Here is an 18687-nt window from a genome sequence, read left to right on the forward strand (position 1 = left end):
GAATTTTACGATGAGTTGTTGGAGTGGCGGAATACTCCGAGTGACAAACAGTTGTGGTGGCCCGCTCAAAGGCTCATGGGAAGTCGCACCAGAAGCCAACTCCTGGTTCTCAACTGTCACCTGGAGCCCCAGACGATACCCACGGAAGCAGTTCGTCAGCGACTACAATAAATACGACATAACAGCGTTCCTACTACAACAGAACGACACCGGCTTTGCCAGACCTTCATAGCGGAAACGGAGCGTCCGTATACGACACACACAGCAGAACGTGGGCCTCGGCCATGGTAATTGGTTCTGCAGGGCCACCGCGATCCTACGTAGTGGCTACACACAGTGCACAGCAGTTAAGGCGTACGAGAGAGCCTCTCGGGGCCACAGATGCTGCTCATCCTGCTAAGTCACAAGCAGAAACCCGAAGACAGGCTGCGTCAAGTACCCCAGCAAACGCAATTCAAGCCCCACTTCAAAGAAGTGAACGGGTACGCCAAAAGCCGCAACGTTATCCACTTTCAGAACGTAAATAGCAAAGCAATCCTTGTTTGCAAATGAAAATGTTGATCAATGTTTCTTCTTTTTCTTTTTTCCCAAAGAAGAGAGGATGTACAGGAGCGCAATATCATGCCTGGAAGTCAACCAGTGCGCATGTGCAACACGCCCACTACTTATCGCAGTGCTGCTTATGCACTCGGCTGCGTTTCGGAATAAAGTGCTTTTTGTTACCTGCTACTCGTCTCGCTTGCAAGCATACCTGAATCTTATAGGAGACCCTGTGCCGTTTATGTTTCAGGTAGTTGCTGTGGGCAAGCCACCTGCTGGCTGTACCCTATTGTCACGAATGTATTTCACAATCCAGTTCTGTTCGTTTCAGTAGGAAAATAATAGCTTCTGCAGAGCAGAGACTTGGATACTTTGCACATGTCTTCATAAAACTGGGGGGACACAAAAGAACCCTGATACGCAGCGCTGATTGTAATATGTGTAAAAAAGAACGTGGAATAACAATGCTTGCTCTGTAAGAATTCAAACGTGGTCAACTTTCACGCTCTAAGTTCTGCAAGCAGCCTGGTCAGATGATGTGGCTTTTAAAGCTTACCCTGTGGATTCGTATGGTTGTTGGAATGAATGAGGTCACTATGGCTGATCTCAAAAGTGTGAGTCCTTCAAAACTTAAATTGCACATTTCAGTGTATTTTGATAAACTCAATATCACAAATTGTTGATAATATTTAAAGGCATGCAAATACTATTTTGTGTATTTAAATGCAATGACTGAAGTGACCCGCCTAAGTAATAACGAAGAATACAAATGCATCGTTCATGACAGAATAATAAAATCTTAATTAAAACAGTATTATGCGGCGATTCTTTTTGAGATCAATCAGATCATTATCGCGACCAACCGACATTTTATAAGACATGCGTGTATATAGATCATGAACTGTTGGCGCCATTTCGATGCCTCGAGTTAAAAGAACCTCGTGTTTTTTGAATCATGCAAATGTTCTTTTTATTCAACATAAGACAACCTATTCCGCAATTTACTCCTCTAAGCACCTCTTTCAACTGCTGCAAGTTCTGCACCAGTTAGGACAAACCGAGGCAACCACACCGGTAGCACATATCGATCTGCTTGCGATACAGCGAACACTCCACCAGCAGGTTTCCGTATCTGATGTAGTTCGGGACCTTGTCCATGTCGAATTCGATGACAACCGTCGTCGTCTTGCCGATGCGGCTGGCTTGCATAGCAGTGGGAATAAACTCTTGAACGATGTAGTCGTTGATTTCTTGAATAGTGTCCGTCATCGGAACACCCCTGATGACGCCCTTAATGGTGTCGTGGGGGCGGTCTCGTAGCCGCTGACTTCGTGTGCCATGCCGTTGATAGTCTTCAGACTGGCGAGTAGCGGTCTGCGTTCTCTCGTTTAGGCGTACTGATAACGACTATGTTTTGCTGTTTGTTCGGGCAGACAAGATCTTGCGTCACCTCCTCGACACTCAGGTTCGCAGCTGTGACGATGGCTCGGCTGATCTCGAATCTAGATACTTCACCAATGTTCAGACCTCCCCTGGGATGCATGATGATCTTGATATCTTGCCTCGGCCACACAGGCATTCTCACTGCCTTGAGTAGCTTGCTCTGAATATTTTTCCGCTGCGGGCGACGATGCCCGGCAGAGACCAGCCCCCCGTTGACCGCCGTTAGACTTAGCTTGCTCTCTTGCTCCAGGGTCGTCTTCTCTCCGGCGACGCGCTCGCCAAACTTCTCGGAAACTTCCTCCGGCATTATTTCTTCACCCTCCACTTGTACACGCATAGCGGACGCCATTTTCTTGAAGCACTTCGCCTCTAGGTCCCCGGCAAGGTCTATGGCAACCACAGAGCACGCCTAAGCACGGTCGCTAGGCCCTGCTTTTCTCAGGCTGAGCTCGCAATGACACTATGCTCGTAAAAAAATCCTCCTAAATCGGAGAAAGATGGCTTCCCACCTCAAATTTTGGTTTCCACACGGCCATTGTAACTTCACGGATGCCTTTGTGTGAGAACTTGCATGAGCTGGGGTGAATTACCGGGCCTTTTGCCGAAAAATTGAGGAGCACATGTGAGACACGTCAGCACCATACAATGGCTCATACCCACTTCCTATACTATGGCGTATGAACCGCTTGTCCCTCTAGCATGAGGCTCTATTTTTTCTAGCGGAGTTGAAAGGCATGCTGGCCCCCATATCGTGCATTATGTGTATTTTGCAGAAATTACATTCTTTTAACCCACAGAATAAATCTGACAGGGCTGCGAGGCTGTGCGCTGCATTCATTCCTTTCCGCACTGCTAGAGTCTTCAAATCAGGTTGTGATTTAAATGTCCGCCGACATGGAGACTTTATCTGAGTGGCATCGAAAATCTACTCTCTTACAGTGACATTATGTTAGTTTTCTGGCTGATACACAGAAACAAAGCAGTATCTGGAGCTCCTTGTTGGTGATGACATCTGGCGGCAGATCTACCCCCCCCCCCTTCCCCGGACTTTGCGTTACTCTCTGGCGCATCGATGTAACTTTATCGAAATTTAAGGCTTCCTAGACGTTACTACAATAATTAGGTTCTGTTGGTAGCGAATTGTATTTGTACTATAACCAAGCAATTCCTTGCGAGTTCCTTTTTGACGGAGTCCCACAGAGCCTACATCACAACAAAGCATGTCCACGTTAACAGGTAGTGACGTGAAGGCCGTTTAGCTTATATTACCAACCCATTGGGGGCTCAGTTTCGGATCGAAACAGTATAGCGGATTTGCTGCCTCTATAGCCTTGCTATCTGCGGAATAAGCTTGTAGGCAAAAAAGCGAAGCGGGTTGTTCTTTCAGCCCCCCTCCCCTCCGCTGTTAGATAGACACTCAATTCTTTTTTTTTTCACAAAAACAGGTATTCACAACGGTAAGCTAAAGCTTGACATCTGCTACGGTTCTTCAATGGCAGGGGGTGCTAATTTCTTTACAGTATTTGATTCAAACGCAAAAGCCATATTTGTTTGCTGCAATTGCAATGGCAATTGCACTGGGATTTCCCACGGACTGATTTCGCACTTTATTCGCAACGCATAGAATTCACGTTTTTCACTTATCTCGCGCATCGCATTATCGAGTTTAGAATGCTTGTGTAACTTATTAGGCTTTCCAGCAGCTGTTTCTCCACATGAAACACGTCACACACCCAGAGACTGATGTTTTGTTGTAGTCAGGGCCAGTAGGAAAGAGCTGGCTGCTGTCTCGCCAAGCAGACCACTTGGGGCGCTGGGCTTGTGCCCAATGACTAACTTGCTACCGGCTGCTGTCTGGCTCAGTGTAGAAAGTTGCGTCACAGGGTATGTGGCCCGACAGAAAGCTCCACCACGGCGCAGTTGAAATTGCTATGTACCCGTGCCTGGTACCCGTGCCCTAGAATGGATTTGCCAGGGTGACAGCGCTATGCAGCACTGAATAAGGTAAAGCGATAGTGTCCCACCCGCGTCGAGTGCGACCGCTTAACGGAGAGCCACTGCAAACAAGCAATGACTAACCTTCGCAGCACCGTAATTAAATGGCAGATGGTCTTGAGAGCAAGGCACGGTGAAGAATCCCGTCTGCAGTGCACAGCGCTCACAATACGCCGTTGGACGTATCTCTTTCCGTGGGCCCTTGTACCATATCCACGCCCCAACGAGATAATCGCCCTACCACTTGTGAGTCTGAAGAACGCAAGCGCCGTCACACCGAAGCCGCTATGCAGTTGAGCCACAACAGATCCGCGCCGCTCGCTCGAAGCAAATACTTGCAACAAACAGGCAACGTCTCTGCCTGTGAAACAACTAAAGAAACATCATAATGATAATCACTGGACGTAAAACACATTCTAAAAAAATCACGTTCGTCGTAAGAATGCCAGCTAATCACAATAGATCGCCAATAATCTGTAAAGTATAGATAATCCGCGAATTTTTCCCGTACTCAAGCTTCTCGTGCCCACCATACGCGCCGACTATGGGGGGGGGGGGGGGGGGGGGCTCAGGTGCTGAAGCCCCCTCCGGAGTTTTCCGTAGGGGGCAGAACCTTTATTCTGGCGGTTCCGAAGCGTACCCCCCACCCCCCTAACACACACACACCTAAAATGTCATTACCAGAGTGTCGTCCCCCCTCCCCCTGTCATTTGATATTTGTTTTGATTTGCGTCTAATCTTCATTTAAAATTTTATTGTGGCTAATTGCTTACACATCATTATAGGAGGGCACATGCACAGCTTTTAATTCCTGATTTCGCTTTATTTCTGCAAATCTTGAGCATAGAGGACAAGCGGATTAAAAGCACCATCGGCGGCTGCCTCAATCGTATTTTTTAACTTCAACATTTTTTTCAATTTACTGTAAACACCATGCACACAGACTATATTGAAGTATACACACAGGAGAACATGTCTTATATTGCCGAAAGGGAAAGAGGTAGCCAAATAAAAAAAAATATTTCTAAACGTACCGATATAGCTCTATAGAATGAACATGTTGCTGTATCTTCCCCCCACTTAAAATTGCTTCGTCTGCTTCTTTGACTCGGAGAAAAATCTGCAGACTTCAGTGATCCCTTCGGCAGCGTCTTTTATCAACAGTGCGTGAAATGCAGGTGAATGATATATGTCTCGGTATTGTTTATCTTTCCAGTGAGCAATGCTAAAGACCCATGAAAATAAATACCCTTCTATTATTCTACATTTATTAAATATGTAAACGCCGTCACATGTACACAGCGGTCATTATTATATACGGGGTGTCCCGTCCCCATAAGCCATCATGTACCCAGATTTAAGAAAACAAAGATTGTGTTACCTCAAGAAAACCAAGTTCACTTTCTTTCCAGTACAGTGGAGTAGCTGCCAGTAATTTCGTTTTTAAACAGTGAAATTTAATTAAGTAATTGTAGTCGATTATCTAACGCGAGACGTATTATCCTAATTATAAAAGTGTCAATGAGGCATGTGTAGGCACAATCAAGGGACATATGATTGCAGTATTCTCAGCCACGTACTAATTAAGGACCAATTTTTCCGACTGAGAAATAAACCTCGCGAAAAATGAAAAATACCCTGTGACTGCGCTCCCCTCCAAATCAAAAAGCAGCATCCTCGAATAAGCTCCCTCTGAGTTAGCCAGTATGAAATTAAGGAAATAAAGAAAAACATCGTGATCGACCTAGTTCCTTATCTGCGGTGCTCCGGCTTAAGTAACATGCCGCGGTTAGTGCTAGTTTGAAACAAGCCGTGATAGCTGTTTCCTTAGCGTAAAGTGAACAGATGGTTTTTGTTTTTTCGCCACGATATATATCACCACACAAGAGAACTGACGTCAGTGCAACGGTTAAATGGTGCGTTTTCTTTCGTCCCAGTCGCCATGTCACTCTCTAATGAGCTCAAGAAAACCGTGATCCTTGCCTTGGGAGCTGCAAATACGAATAGCAGGAAGGCCGCAAATATACAGTGTGTTTCAGCGAACACTTTCCAAAATCTTTAAAAGTTGCCTGTGACAGATATCACAATTCTAGTTCATTGTGAACTAGAATTGTCCGCTACTGGGAGCAGCGGACAATACTTGCACAATAAAGTGAGACGCAAAATCGGCTAAATAACTAAAGTTCAGTAATTATGTTTTTAACCAATTACGTTATGGCCCATATTGCAATTTACAAATATTTGCCGGGGAGTTCACAAGGCGGATCCACTTGGTGGAAATTTTCAAGGTGATGCCAGTTTCGAGATATAAATTCCCTAACATTGCGGAGAAATACATTGGCGTTCCAGTTAATTTGTTAACAAAACGTCGTTTCATGCGCGGAAGCTCACAAGTAACTGGAACGCCAATATATTTCTCCGCAGAGATCGGGAATTTATATCTCGAAAGTGGTATCGTCCTGACAATTCGTTCCAAGTGGATACGCCTTGCGAAGTCCACTGCAAGAATTTGTAAATTGCAATATGGGTTATACCTAGCTAAAGAGTGAATTAGTGGATTCTGGTTAATTAGCCGGTTTTGCATTTCAATTTTTTGTGGCAGTAGTGTGCGCCGCTTCGAGTAGACCGGCAAATAAACTAGATTCGAGCTATCTGCCACAGGCAACCTTTGAAAAAATGTTTGAAAGTTTTCGCTGAAACACCCTGTATATCAGTCAGGGAAGTCTGGCGATAGACTGAACGCATCGACTATAATCACAAATTAAGCAAACTTGGGACAAACCAGCGGCTTCCAGAAAAAGCAGTCAAGGACTCCAGCTTTGACTTCTATAGCTTACGCACGTATGTTCTGGAATTTATTGCTTCAAACGCCCATGCAAGTTTGCGAGACGCGGTCGCCCTGGTACCAATTTCCAAGTGATTAGTTTTGATGAATCTGAATGACTCGGGCTTTCACCCATACCACTTTTAGCTACACCAATGCTTGGAAGTTTCGGGCCTTCAGAATCCGCTTCATTTTTCTAATTGGGTCCTCATGAAAGCCAATGAGTCACCAAACTTTTCGAGCAAGATCATGGGCACAATTGAAGGCAATTTTTGCTGAAACAGCCAGGTAAATTTGCATTGGAATGACTCCAATTCACACTGTGTGAAGCGCAATGGTCACCAGTGCCAGTGGTCGTTCAATGTGTGGTTCGTAATTTGGGCCGGTGGTATCTCTCCCGTCTTCTTCTATCGCGCGCAGACTGAACAGCGTTACGTGTACGAAATCCGTGAACGAGTTGTGGATGAGATTTTTTTAGCCAACTCCCGCTGTCGCGCCTTACACTTCTGTGGCATCAGCAAGACGGGGCGCCATCATGCAGTAGCAGCCAAGCGCGAAACAGGCTAAATGCGGCTTTTCATGCGCAATACATTGGTAGGCAAGAGCCTTCGAATTGATCCGTTAGGTCACTTGACCTCTCTCCACTCGATTCATTTATTTTTTTGGGGGGGGGGTTATATGAAAGATCGTATTTTCTTGATTGACACGGATGACAGATGAGCTCAAGGGAAGGACAACGGATGTGCGCCGTAGAATTCTTGGGCCAGCCATCAGGAAAGCCACAGAAGATGTGATAAAGCGGACTCAGTACTGCATAACTGCGGAAGGATAGCTATCCGAGCACATCATCGAGGCTGCAGCTGGTGTTCAACGGTGCTTGCGAAATCATAAATAATAAGGGCACAGTGAAATATGATGGTTCTAAATGCGTAGTCATTTCTATCCTCAACCAAGGGAAAAACCATTACTCCTTCCATCCCTTACGAGGAAGCTTTAGCTCGGGTGCTCCTATCTAAATACATGTAAAAGCAGAATTCGTTTTTCTCGCCAACCATTGCACCAAATTTGACGAGGTTTGTTGCAATTAAAAGAAAGATTTTAAATCTAGTGACTGCTGGTTTCGAATTTAGGAGTTAGGTCGTAAATTTTTTAGTAAATATTAGCAAAGATTGAAAATTTTCAACAACGAAACTATCAAGCTTACAACTCCGTAACTCCACTACAAAGAATGATAATACAATTCCCTGAATTGCATCTAATAGCACATCTAAAGCGGACAAAATTAATATGTTACACATGAATATAGAAAAATTTACTAATATGGAAATACAGCTTTCGCAGAACCCTTGTAAACAACGTAACAAATTCACGTAACATGTAAAATGACATATCGAATTTGTCCGCTTTGAATGATCTAATGGATGCCGTTTACAGAACCGCGGTATCTGTGCCTGACGATGAGCTATCGATTTGTAAACTTGGTGCTTCCATATTTTTCAAACTCTCGATTATTTGAAAATCTTTTTAAGAAAATTCAAGCCATAAATCGAAATTCCGCTTCAAACAGTCACTAGAATTTAACTTTCTCTCTCAAATACAACAAATTTTATCAAAAGCGGTCCAGGGGTTATCTCAGAAGAACTTTTTTGCCTTTGAAATGTATTTGAATAAGGCCGCGTCAGAGTTGGGCCTGAGCTAAAGCTTCCTCTTAAGAGGAAGCTTTAGTTCGTGCCCAACTCCGACGCGGCCTATTCAAATACATGTAAAACGCAAAAACGTTTTTATGAGATAACCCCTGGACCACTTTTGATGAAATTTGTTGCATTTGAAAGAGAAAGTTAAATTCTAGTGACTGTTGGAAGCGGAATTTCGATTTATGGCTTGAATTTTGTTAAAACGATTTTCAAATATTTGAACGTTTGAAAAAAATAGAAGCACGAAGTTTACAAATTCATATCTCTGCATCAAGAACTGATATCGCGGTTCTGTAAAGGGCATCCATTAGATCATTCAAAGCGGACAAATTCATTATGTCATTTTACATCTTATGTGAATTTGTTACGTTGGTTAGAACGGTTTTGCAAAAGTTATATTTCCCTATGATTAATCTTTTTATATTCATGTGTAACATATCAATTTTGTCCGCTTTAGATGTACTATTATATGGAATTCACAGAATTGTATCATCATTTTTAGTGGTTGAGTTACAGAGTTGTAAACCTAATAGTTCCGTTTTTTGAAAATATTCGATTTTTACCAATTTTTAATAAAAAATTGATGACCTGACTCGGAAATTCGAAACCAACAGTCACTAGATTTTAAGTTTGTCTTTTAAATTCAACAAACCTTGTCAAACTTGGTGCAGTGGTTGCCGAGAAAAACGAATTCTCCTTTTACATGTATTTAGATAGGAGCACTCGAGCTAAAGCTTCCTCTTTAGGCGATCGCGTTAATCTTAGCGCCCGCACCAGCGGGCAAATTCACCTGCATGCTCCCTTTCGCCTTAAAGGGAAGCTGAAACACTTTTCGAAAAAAATGAGTTCTCTGCGGCATTCTACAGTTTTGAGTCCCCTGAACACGAATATCTGGTTCAAAAAGGGCGGAAACAAACGCAAGTGGCTGTTTTTTCAAGAAAACGCGCGCCAGCGCCTCAGGGCATCGCGCGAACGCCGCTGTTGCCCGTGATTGGTCGGGGCCGCTGTGACGTCATTCGCGGCAGTCGCCAGCAGGCGCCGCCGCATGCCGCCGTTTCAGAGCGTAGCACGCTGTGCTGTTCTGGCTTCATAGCTGAGTTGTAAGCATTATGGAACGTTCTCGCTGTCTCGGACAGCATGTATTTTCGCCTTACATGTTCGAACCGACAGCCGATACGGAAAACGATGGCGGCAATGGCGGTAACGGCGGCAACGACGATGTTGAGTGTGCCAACAGCGAGAGCTATTTGTGCACCTTCTCGCGCGTTGGAAATCTTAGCTGGTACGTATGTCTTTTTTTTTTCATGTAGCTGCACGTTCCAATGACGGGAGAAAGAATGCGCTAAAGTGTCACTGGGAACTTGCTGCTGGAAGAATGTCGAAGCACTAACTTCTCATTAGATTGTAAACACGGGTGCAATTCCGCGATGTCAAGCACCTTGCCGCTGCTTGTCTAAAGTCCCGTGGTTTTTTCAGCGTTGATACACGATTGCGAACATAAGTGCCGCGTTTCAAAGCGCGCACATGCAGTGCTGCGAGGTACAGTTACGGAAGTTCTTATCATACACATCCAGAGATGGCCAGAGGTAGTATATGTGCAATATTCATACTATGGTTCGACGACTTTGCGATTGTGGCTCGATCAAGAATCGGTATGCGTGCTCCATGCTAGTGTTGACATAAAGATATTAGGCAGTTTTAGCACGCCGCGTGGTAAACACGATAACTGCAACCGTACCTTGAATGTCACTAGGCAAGCCTATACTCCATTTCATACCTCAGGTGCAACGCTGTGGAAGCTACGCACGAAGTCCGGTCACAAAAATTTATTACTGCGCGCGTTTCCGTCTATGCTTCGCAGCGTGCCAGCGGCGTTTGCTCGCGCGAACATGCACGTGAACCTGCCGGGACGGGCAGCTTCACGAAAGAACATTTTACGAAAATCGCAAAAGAAAGCAAATGTGAGCGGCGGCGGCGGCAGATCTCTCGTAGTGTCGTTCAGTAAAGCACAGGACGGAAAGAGGCATGCCAGTACATGCCAACACGCTGGTCCGGCCGCTCGGTCGCCGCGAATGACGTCACTCTCGCCGGTTCTCTCCTCTGGCAACCACCTCACCCGGCGCTCCTGGAAGCGATGGGGGCGTGTCCGCGCGAGTGATTTAGAAAGCGATTTCCGCCCCTTATATTAGCAAAACGAAGAAAAAAATTCGGAACCGTAAATTATTTGGTCTGTTCTTCCCAATCCCAGCAATTCATAGAAATCGAAAACCGTTTCAGCTTCCCTTTAACGCCAACGAAGCGGCGAGAACACAGCCGTCAAGATACGGGCCACGCAGCCGGCGGCAAACTTAGCAGCCGCCGCAGCACAGTTGATCGCGGTTCGTAATGGTTGAGTGCAGCTAATAAATGTGGCATACTACTTCTTTTGCTACATATCCTTGGTCCTTTCATGCCCCGTCCACATCCGCTGCGGGCTATCTATAGCACCTACGAACCTTGCTTACAGGTCTTACTTGCAGGTCTTACTTGACAGTGCAGTGTGCCAACTGCGCTGCTCAGTTTCACAGCTCTTTCGCGGTTGTTCTCATAATTAGACGAAGCAGACCAGCACACTACAAGAAAACACAACGTCAGTAATACGAAATGCCTACGGCATCATTCAGATAAATGTCAGAGAAGCATCAGCGTGTATTTTTTCTTTCTTATTTTTTTTCTTCAGATGTCCCGATTGCCAATTCGGCTCATTTATAAAGGGTACATTTACTTTCTTGAAAGCATCGGTTTTGCCTTTTCTGTACATGTGAGCGGCTTTCCTGTCTGTGTATTTCACTTTAATTTTGCGCCACGAACCTGGTTTTTTTTTTCAGAACGTACACACTTTAACGAAAAATAAAACCATCATTTTAATTTGGCTTTGTTCCGAAGCAAGTTCCTGCCGTGAAATGTAGCTTCGCGCGCAGTGTTTCGATGCGGTGCGAGCAGAGCCGGGAGTTTGAAACATTGTAGGCCTAGTCCATTGCATTTCACGTTTGGGGCGTGGTCAGAGCGGCGCTTCGGCCACGTTATCAAGGGGCTTTTGTTATCAATGTGATCAGTTAGCCTTGGGATAACGATAATAAGTGTGACGTAGAAATGAGAGGAAGTAATAGCTGCCAAGCCGACAAACCTGCTGTTATTCTTAACTTAATATTAGAAGTTGGGTCACACTACAAGTGTTTAGTGTACAGAAGGCAGTTCTATAGTAAAAGACTGTGCGGGACCTTTTATTGTTTTCTATCAGCTTATTTGAGGGCGCTGTTTTATGATCCGTGTGGGAGCGCAGTCACGTAGTATTTTTCACTTTTCGGGGGTGTCTTTCCAAGAAGTAAAAAAATTTGTACACAGTTAGTATTTCACTCAAAATACCGCAGTTAGATATCACTGGGGAGTGCCTACAAAAGCTTCATTGACAATTTCATAATTAAGCCAGTACTTGTCGAGTTCAATATATCAATATATTTACCTCATTATATCTCAGTAACGAAAAAATTACTGCTGGCTGCTCCACAATATGCACTTGGTTTTCTTGGAATAACTCAAACGCATTTTTTTAACTATTGGTGCATGATAGTTGAAACACCATGTATACACCATGGACACCAAAAGCCAAGCCGGATTCGTTCAAAATCAGTATCAACAGCAATCATGCGCAACAGCACTTATACTTGGACTCACAGAAGAAAGAGAGAGATTCTGCAGTTCATGCGGAAAGGTGAAGCAGTATTACCGATAGCGAATTATAAAAGAAGTTCACGAAGGCTGGTTATATTCCGCACATCAGGTGATAGAGAAATGTGCGGAATATAACCAACCCTTATATATCGCTTTCATTGATTACGAGAAAGCGTTTGATTCTGTCGAAACCTCAGCAGTCATGGAGGCATTACGGAATCACGGTCTAGACAAACCGTATGTAAAAATACTCAAAGATATCTATGGCAGCTCCACAGCCACCGTAGTCCTCCATAAAGAAAGCAACAAAATCGCAATAAAGAAAGGAGTCAGGCAGGTACATACGATCTCTCCAATGCTATTCACAGCGTGTCTACAGGAGGTATTCCGAGACCGGGATTGGGAAGAATCGGGGATAAAATGTAATGGAGAATACCTTAGTAACTTGCGATTCGCTGATGATATTGCCTTGCTTAGTAACTCAGGGGACCAATTGCAATGCATGATCACTGACCTGCAGAGGCAAAGCAGAAGAGTGGGTCTAAAAATTAATCTGCAGAAAACTAAAGTAATGTTTAACAGTCTCGGAAGAGAACAGCAATTTGCAATAGGTAGCGAGGCACTGGAAGAAGTAAGGGAATACATCTACTTAGGGCAGGTAGTGGCGGCGGATCCGGATCATGAGACGGAAATAATCAGAAGAATTAGAATGGGCTGCGGTGCGTTTGGCAGGCATTCTCAGATCATGAACAGCAGGTAGCCATTATCCCTCAAAAGAAAAGTGTATAATAGCTGTCTCTTACCAGTACTCACCTACGGGGCAGAAACCTGGAGGCTTAAAGAAAGGGTTCTACCTAAATTAGGACGAAGCAACGAGCTATGGAAAAAAGAATGATGAGTGTAACGTGAAGGGATAAGAAAAGAGCAGATTGGGTGAGGGAACAAACGCAGCTTAATGATATCTTAGTTGAAATCAAGAAAAAGAAGCGGGCATGGGCAGGACATGTAATGAGGAGGGAAGATAACCGATGGTCACTAAGGGTTACGGACTGGATACCAAGGGAAGGGAAGCGTAGCAGCGGGTGGCAGAAAGTTAGGTGGGCGGATGAGATTAAGAAGTTTGTAGGGACGACATGGCCACAATTAGTACATGACCGGGGTTGTTGGAGAAGTATGGGAGAGGCCTTTGCACTGCAGTGGGCTTAACCAGGCTGATTATGATGATGATGATGATGATGATGATGATGATATCACGAAGAAAGATTGCACCACTGAGAGACGCCAGATTCTTGGCGCTGCTAGAGTACTGAGGCTGTGAATCGAGGCTGTCTCCAACTGCGAGGTCTCGTATACACTCATATAGTGTGGTACCTTCAGAGAAATGTTTTTTGAGGTAAAACGGAGTTTCAAATGCAACGCATATATATGTATATATATATATATATATATATATATATATATATATATATATATATATATATATATATATAATTTGTTCCTGAATGTTTTGAAGTTTTATTTGGTATAACGAGATTATGTCTACATTTATCCGTTACAGCATTTGGCAACGGGACAGAAAATTTGGATCCAGCACAGCAGTCTCAAAAAGGCCACTTACACCCAAAGGCACATGTGCATATATTTTGTAGTAACACCGCAGGTGCAAGGACATTATTTATTTTCCGAACATTTCCAGGTTCAAAGCCGACGGCAAGTATTTTCGTACTGTTCTCTTTGTGCGACGTACAGAAAACAAATTACCTTCAGCTTCATTAACTCGTTGAGTTAGTTTTTTTAGAAGTATATACTATATAATATGTGTACATGATGCAAACTCCAATAATTGATTCTGAGGTTATGAGTAACAACCAAAGTGGGTGCGTTGGAAAGACTTCTTGAACTATGGTTTTGAACAAATATGCAATATCGTGCCTAAACCATTATCTCTTGCGTAGACCACCGCGAGTTACTGATTCATCGTTATCCCTGCTTCTCCTAGGCGTGCGAAGGTAAATTTCAATGGTGACATTGCCATTTCTGAGAATGTGCGGTTAAATTCTTAGACTACCTTCTTTTCCCTCAGTGCCCGATATTTGGGTGTTGTGTTCTCGGTTACATTTTCCTTGTTTCCACATCTGCAGACGTAACGTTTCTCTAGCATGAATGGCTATCAACTAGAACAAATCTGCGTGGTTGTATTAGGTTGATGTGTTTCCGGAAATTTAAGATACAAGCAATTGAACCGGGCGAATTGGTGCAAATCGATGATTCTACGCAATGCAAAGACTTACAGGGACTTGTATTTTGCATACAATGGCTTATATGTATAGATTTTCTGCAATAAATGTCAGTTAAAGCTGGCCCTTGTGGTGTTTGGTTCTTTGTTTAGTGTCCCTGTAAGTGGTTGTACATTCCTGACCACCGCCCGCTCTGCTAATACTGCGGAGAAACGGTCCACGTCTGCCTGCGATGCCCGTACAACGACTTGTGTCTACGAGGGTTCACCATGAAGGAGCCACGACCAAAGCAAGCAGACCGGTCCCGTGACATCGCCCACTAACTCGCCGCGTCGCAATGGAAATTCCTAGAACCTTCCCATTCGCCTTTACTAGCAGCAACCGATGCAGGTGCGGTTACTGTTCGTCGAAATGCCGAAGATCTGCCACCGCTTACGACGACGTTGCAACAAGGAACTCGATGACTCCGCTACAAAACGCCACGACCCAGACGACGCATTGAAACCAAGGAGGCGCTGGCTCAATAAGGCCGAACGACGCGACGTCCCACCAACAAGACAACACGATGCAGCCCTGATCAGCGCCACTCTCTAGCCTCAACGCAAGGCGAAGAACCACCGACCTCGGGAGGTATTCTGTAAGAGTCCACCAATATACATGCCCATTTCGTCTACTGCTGAATTTCTGATTAGCTTGGCTGGGCGGCGCATCCACGGCAACCAGGCGTCACACCCAATCAACACAACAGCAGCAGATGAAATGCACGTGTCTACTTGGTTCACTCTTACCGAATACTTCCCCTGGACGTGCTTCTGGACGGCTTCGAAACCACCGCTTCAGTGGACACAGGATCCAACTATTCCGTCGCAAGGTCATCATTTGCCTCCTGACGGAAGCCAAGAATTAATGGGACGGTCCGCAAATTCGGAGAGCTGGCGCGATACTGGCGGATACCAGAAACAGCACGGAAAGAATTACGTTTCGTGACCGTACTTAGCCGGTGGCGTTCGCGGTGCTCCAACAGTGTAATGCGTAATTCTCTATATGGATTTCTGAATATCACACGACGGAATCATGCACTTGTCCAAGTAGATAACGCTACCCAAAAATCATGTGATACTGCCGGAGAGCTCTCTAAGTCACCATGCTTTGGTGGTGCTTGAAAGCCAAGTCTTTATTCTGCCTCACCCAGTATCATGATTTCCGTTGGCATCAAATTACTGCTACATGGTCGCCTAAAGTCACCAATATCTACTGCAAGACGGCAAAATTAGCGTCACGAGAGGAATCGCTAGACTTCACGGAGGGCAAAGGGAAGTGAAACTGGCAAACTTCCCTCAGCAATACAAACACCAAAGCAACGATACGACAATCGCATACATTGAGGGAATTGTGGAAGCCATCGATGCCTTGGTCATCTCAGGTTCTACCGCATCTACTTCGACCGCCGTGGTTCCCACCAGCCTTCGACATCAATTAAAGTCTCCCCGTGAGTAAGCAGCAACAGTTCAAAAGTATTTTCTCTCGATACAAAGACTGCTTTTCGCTGTCGTTGTCGTTGAGGAGTCGACAAGCATCTGTTGGTAAGCTTCGCAGAATAACAAGAGAATGCACTCGGCTACTCCGTCAGAGTCTTTACAGTGTTTCGACGCGGGAACGAGAAGCCATGAAGCAACATGCCGATGAAATGCCATGCGACTAACTCATCGAGCCTTCAAAGAGGCCGTGTGGTTCTCCTGTTGCCTCGGGGAAGGAAAATGAGGGAAACCTGCGTGTCTATGGAGACTATCGTGAGCGGAACAAGACCAAAAGCAGGATATATTTCCGCTCCTACCCGCCACCGCAAGACGACGAGGATGACAACGCTTCATCGTCCTCATGCGCTGGCCTATGGCCTTGCCGAGGGCCTGAGTAAGACCCTCGCCGACGTCTTATCTATGCACGTCGACGTTGATGACAAGAGCTCGGATACGCTTCTGCCCTACGTAAAGTTCGCTTACAATACGATGGTGGAAGAATCAAGAATAGCCCACACCGTTCAAGCTGGTTTGCGTAGGAAATCTGACGACAACTCTTTACGCCATGCTGCCACGTATTACGCCTATCTGCATTTTTTAGCTTGTAGCGCAGCTCAGAACGAGCAAAAAAAGGAACGTGGAAGGAGTAATGAAAAGAAAGAACAGGGTAGGCGCTCACCCTGTTCTGCGTTCCTTCTCATTATCCTTTCCACCTTCCTTTTTTGCTCGTTCTCAGCTGCCCTGCAAGCCTAAAAAACTAATGACATACCAGCTCGCCCAAACTGACACACTTTCCCCTATCTGCAGCGCGCCGAAGAAGCCCGACAACTCGCCTGCCTACGCATGAAGCACGGGTAGTTGACAATAGAATCTTCGAAAAATTCACGTGGAATACCAGCCCGGCGAACATGCTTGGGGTTGCACCCCGATACGTCGACGAGAACTTAGAAACTTTTGCAACGATATTTCGCACCGTAGAACATCACCCAACGTATTGACGCCAGGTGCGACCTGAAGTCGTCCAGGTTATGCGCCCTTAGCCCATCTATTCCCGTGGACAGACTTTTGAACTTTGTTCCTTTGCTACTCATTTAACGCGGTAGCGGTAATGGCTCCGTGTCACAGAAATCCAGGCATTGGCGTCGTCCACCGACCGTCATTTCGCGAACCACACATACTCAACCACGCGTGCCCTCAGTGTAGCGCAGAGAGGTTACTGAACTAATTAAATTTCTCAAAGTAAAATGCGTCATACACAACCTACAGACATGGTAGCGTTGCATTGTGATTTGACTATACGATACATCATAATTCATTTGCGCTCAAACTGCAACACAAACTCTTCTACAGCGTTTCCAACATTCATAGAATGGCGCGCCCCCTACCTCACAACACCTCCACATGGCGGACTCGACTTCGCGCATTGTGGCCCATGCCAAGAGGCACCGTTTCTACGAGAAAGCTTTCCTCCGTAGATAACGTTTGCCGCCAGAGTTTCCGGATAAACGTTACGGTTAGGTAAGCTGAAGTTGCCGGGAAGCATGAAAAGGAGCCAGCAATTTTTGAATTCTATCGCGTTCCACCCCTTAAGAGAAGCTTACGTGTCCTCCAAATTTTTTCTTTACCACGAGTGTTTTTGTTTCTCGCTTTCTGTTCCTGTTTCTAGCAACGGGCAAGCCTTCAGGGATCGTCTATCTAGCTTTTTACCCATACCTCGGTACTCCGGTCAAGCAGCTGAAGGAAAGCAGAACAACTAAAAATGTCAAGCAGGGAGCAAGAACCCACTCCATAAGAATGCTTATTTTTTACTCAAATAGAGTATCATTTGCAACATTCAGGTATAACTCTTCTGATTACAGAGAAACTGCAACGGCTAACAGTAACTTTATTTAATCAACTGATGACCACTGATTTGTTTATTTGAAAAAAACGGATTCTTATCGTTAATCTACAGTAGCTACATTCTGTATTTCTGTTAATAATGCTTCTTTTATGAAGGATAATGCTTTCATTGTAGTTACAAAACCATTGAATGGTGTTGCAGATGTCTTCGTTTTATATGTTAAGGCGATATCATTTAGGAATATTGTTTGGTTAGTTTATAAATCTACATATGTTCAGCCGCAATTTTTATGTTGAAATAAATGTATTGCATGAGCTATCGCTGCAGAAAATTTCTGTGAATTTTCAGAATAAGTGTAAATGTAGATTATTGGTATCTGTGTAAGCTTTAAACAATAAACAAACGAAATTCCTACCTGGAATCTGAACATGCTCGGTGAATTTCTCTGGCCGCCATCTGCTCCGTGTCTAATAAATCTAACTTGTAAATGCATGTTTAGATGTCGTTCACGCGTATAAAAATATGTGCGTTCAATGGGATTGGCAGGAAGTGGCAGGATGGAGAAGCGATTGACAAGAGGGTGGCAAGATTACCGAAGGATTATTTTATTTTCTAAGAAAAAAATTGACAACCAATATTGTGAAGTCTTATTTGCTTGAGCAACCTCTTTTTACAGTAATCGTGCATTTTTTTTATAAGTGAGACACGTGCACGTGCTCTGTAAACGGCCGTTTTATATCGTTCTTTTTTTTTTCTTTACTTTCTTTTTGTTCAAGTGAACGCTCATGATCCCATAAAACTTGATTAGTCATGTCAACGATTACAAATCTTTCCATCCAAATGCAGGCACTAGCAGGTCGTTTCTCCAGCCTGACTGGGGTGT

The 18687-nt window shown here is 44.6% G+C and overlaps 1 long non-coding RNA gene across 1 annotated transcript in view; it reads left to right on the forward strand.

Annotated features, from left to right (window-relative positions):
- Positions 1 to 936: 936 nt before the first annotated feature.
- The window catches only part of LOC142589067 (uncharacterized), a 41833-nt gene continuing 24082 nt past the window's right edge, over positions 937 to 18687 (forward strand). The window contains exons 1-2 of the long non-coding RNA XR_012829811.1: positions 937 to 1154; positions 13766 to 13917. This is a non-coding gene — a long non-coding RNA (uncharacterized LOC142589067). The remainder of the gene's footprint in view (positions 1155 to 13765; positions 13918 to 18687) is intronic.

Source organism: Dermacentor variabilis, chromosome 7 (genome assembly GCF_050947875.1).
Source record: "Dermacentor variabilis isolate Ectoservices chromosome 7, ASM5094787v1, whole genome shotgun sequence".
In the NCBI taxonomy this organism is placed as follows: domain Eukaryota; kingdom Metazoa; phylum Arthropoda; class Arachnida; order Ixodida; family Ixodidae; genus Dermacentor; species Dermacentor variabilis.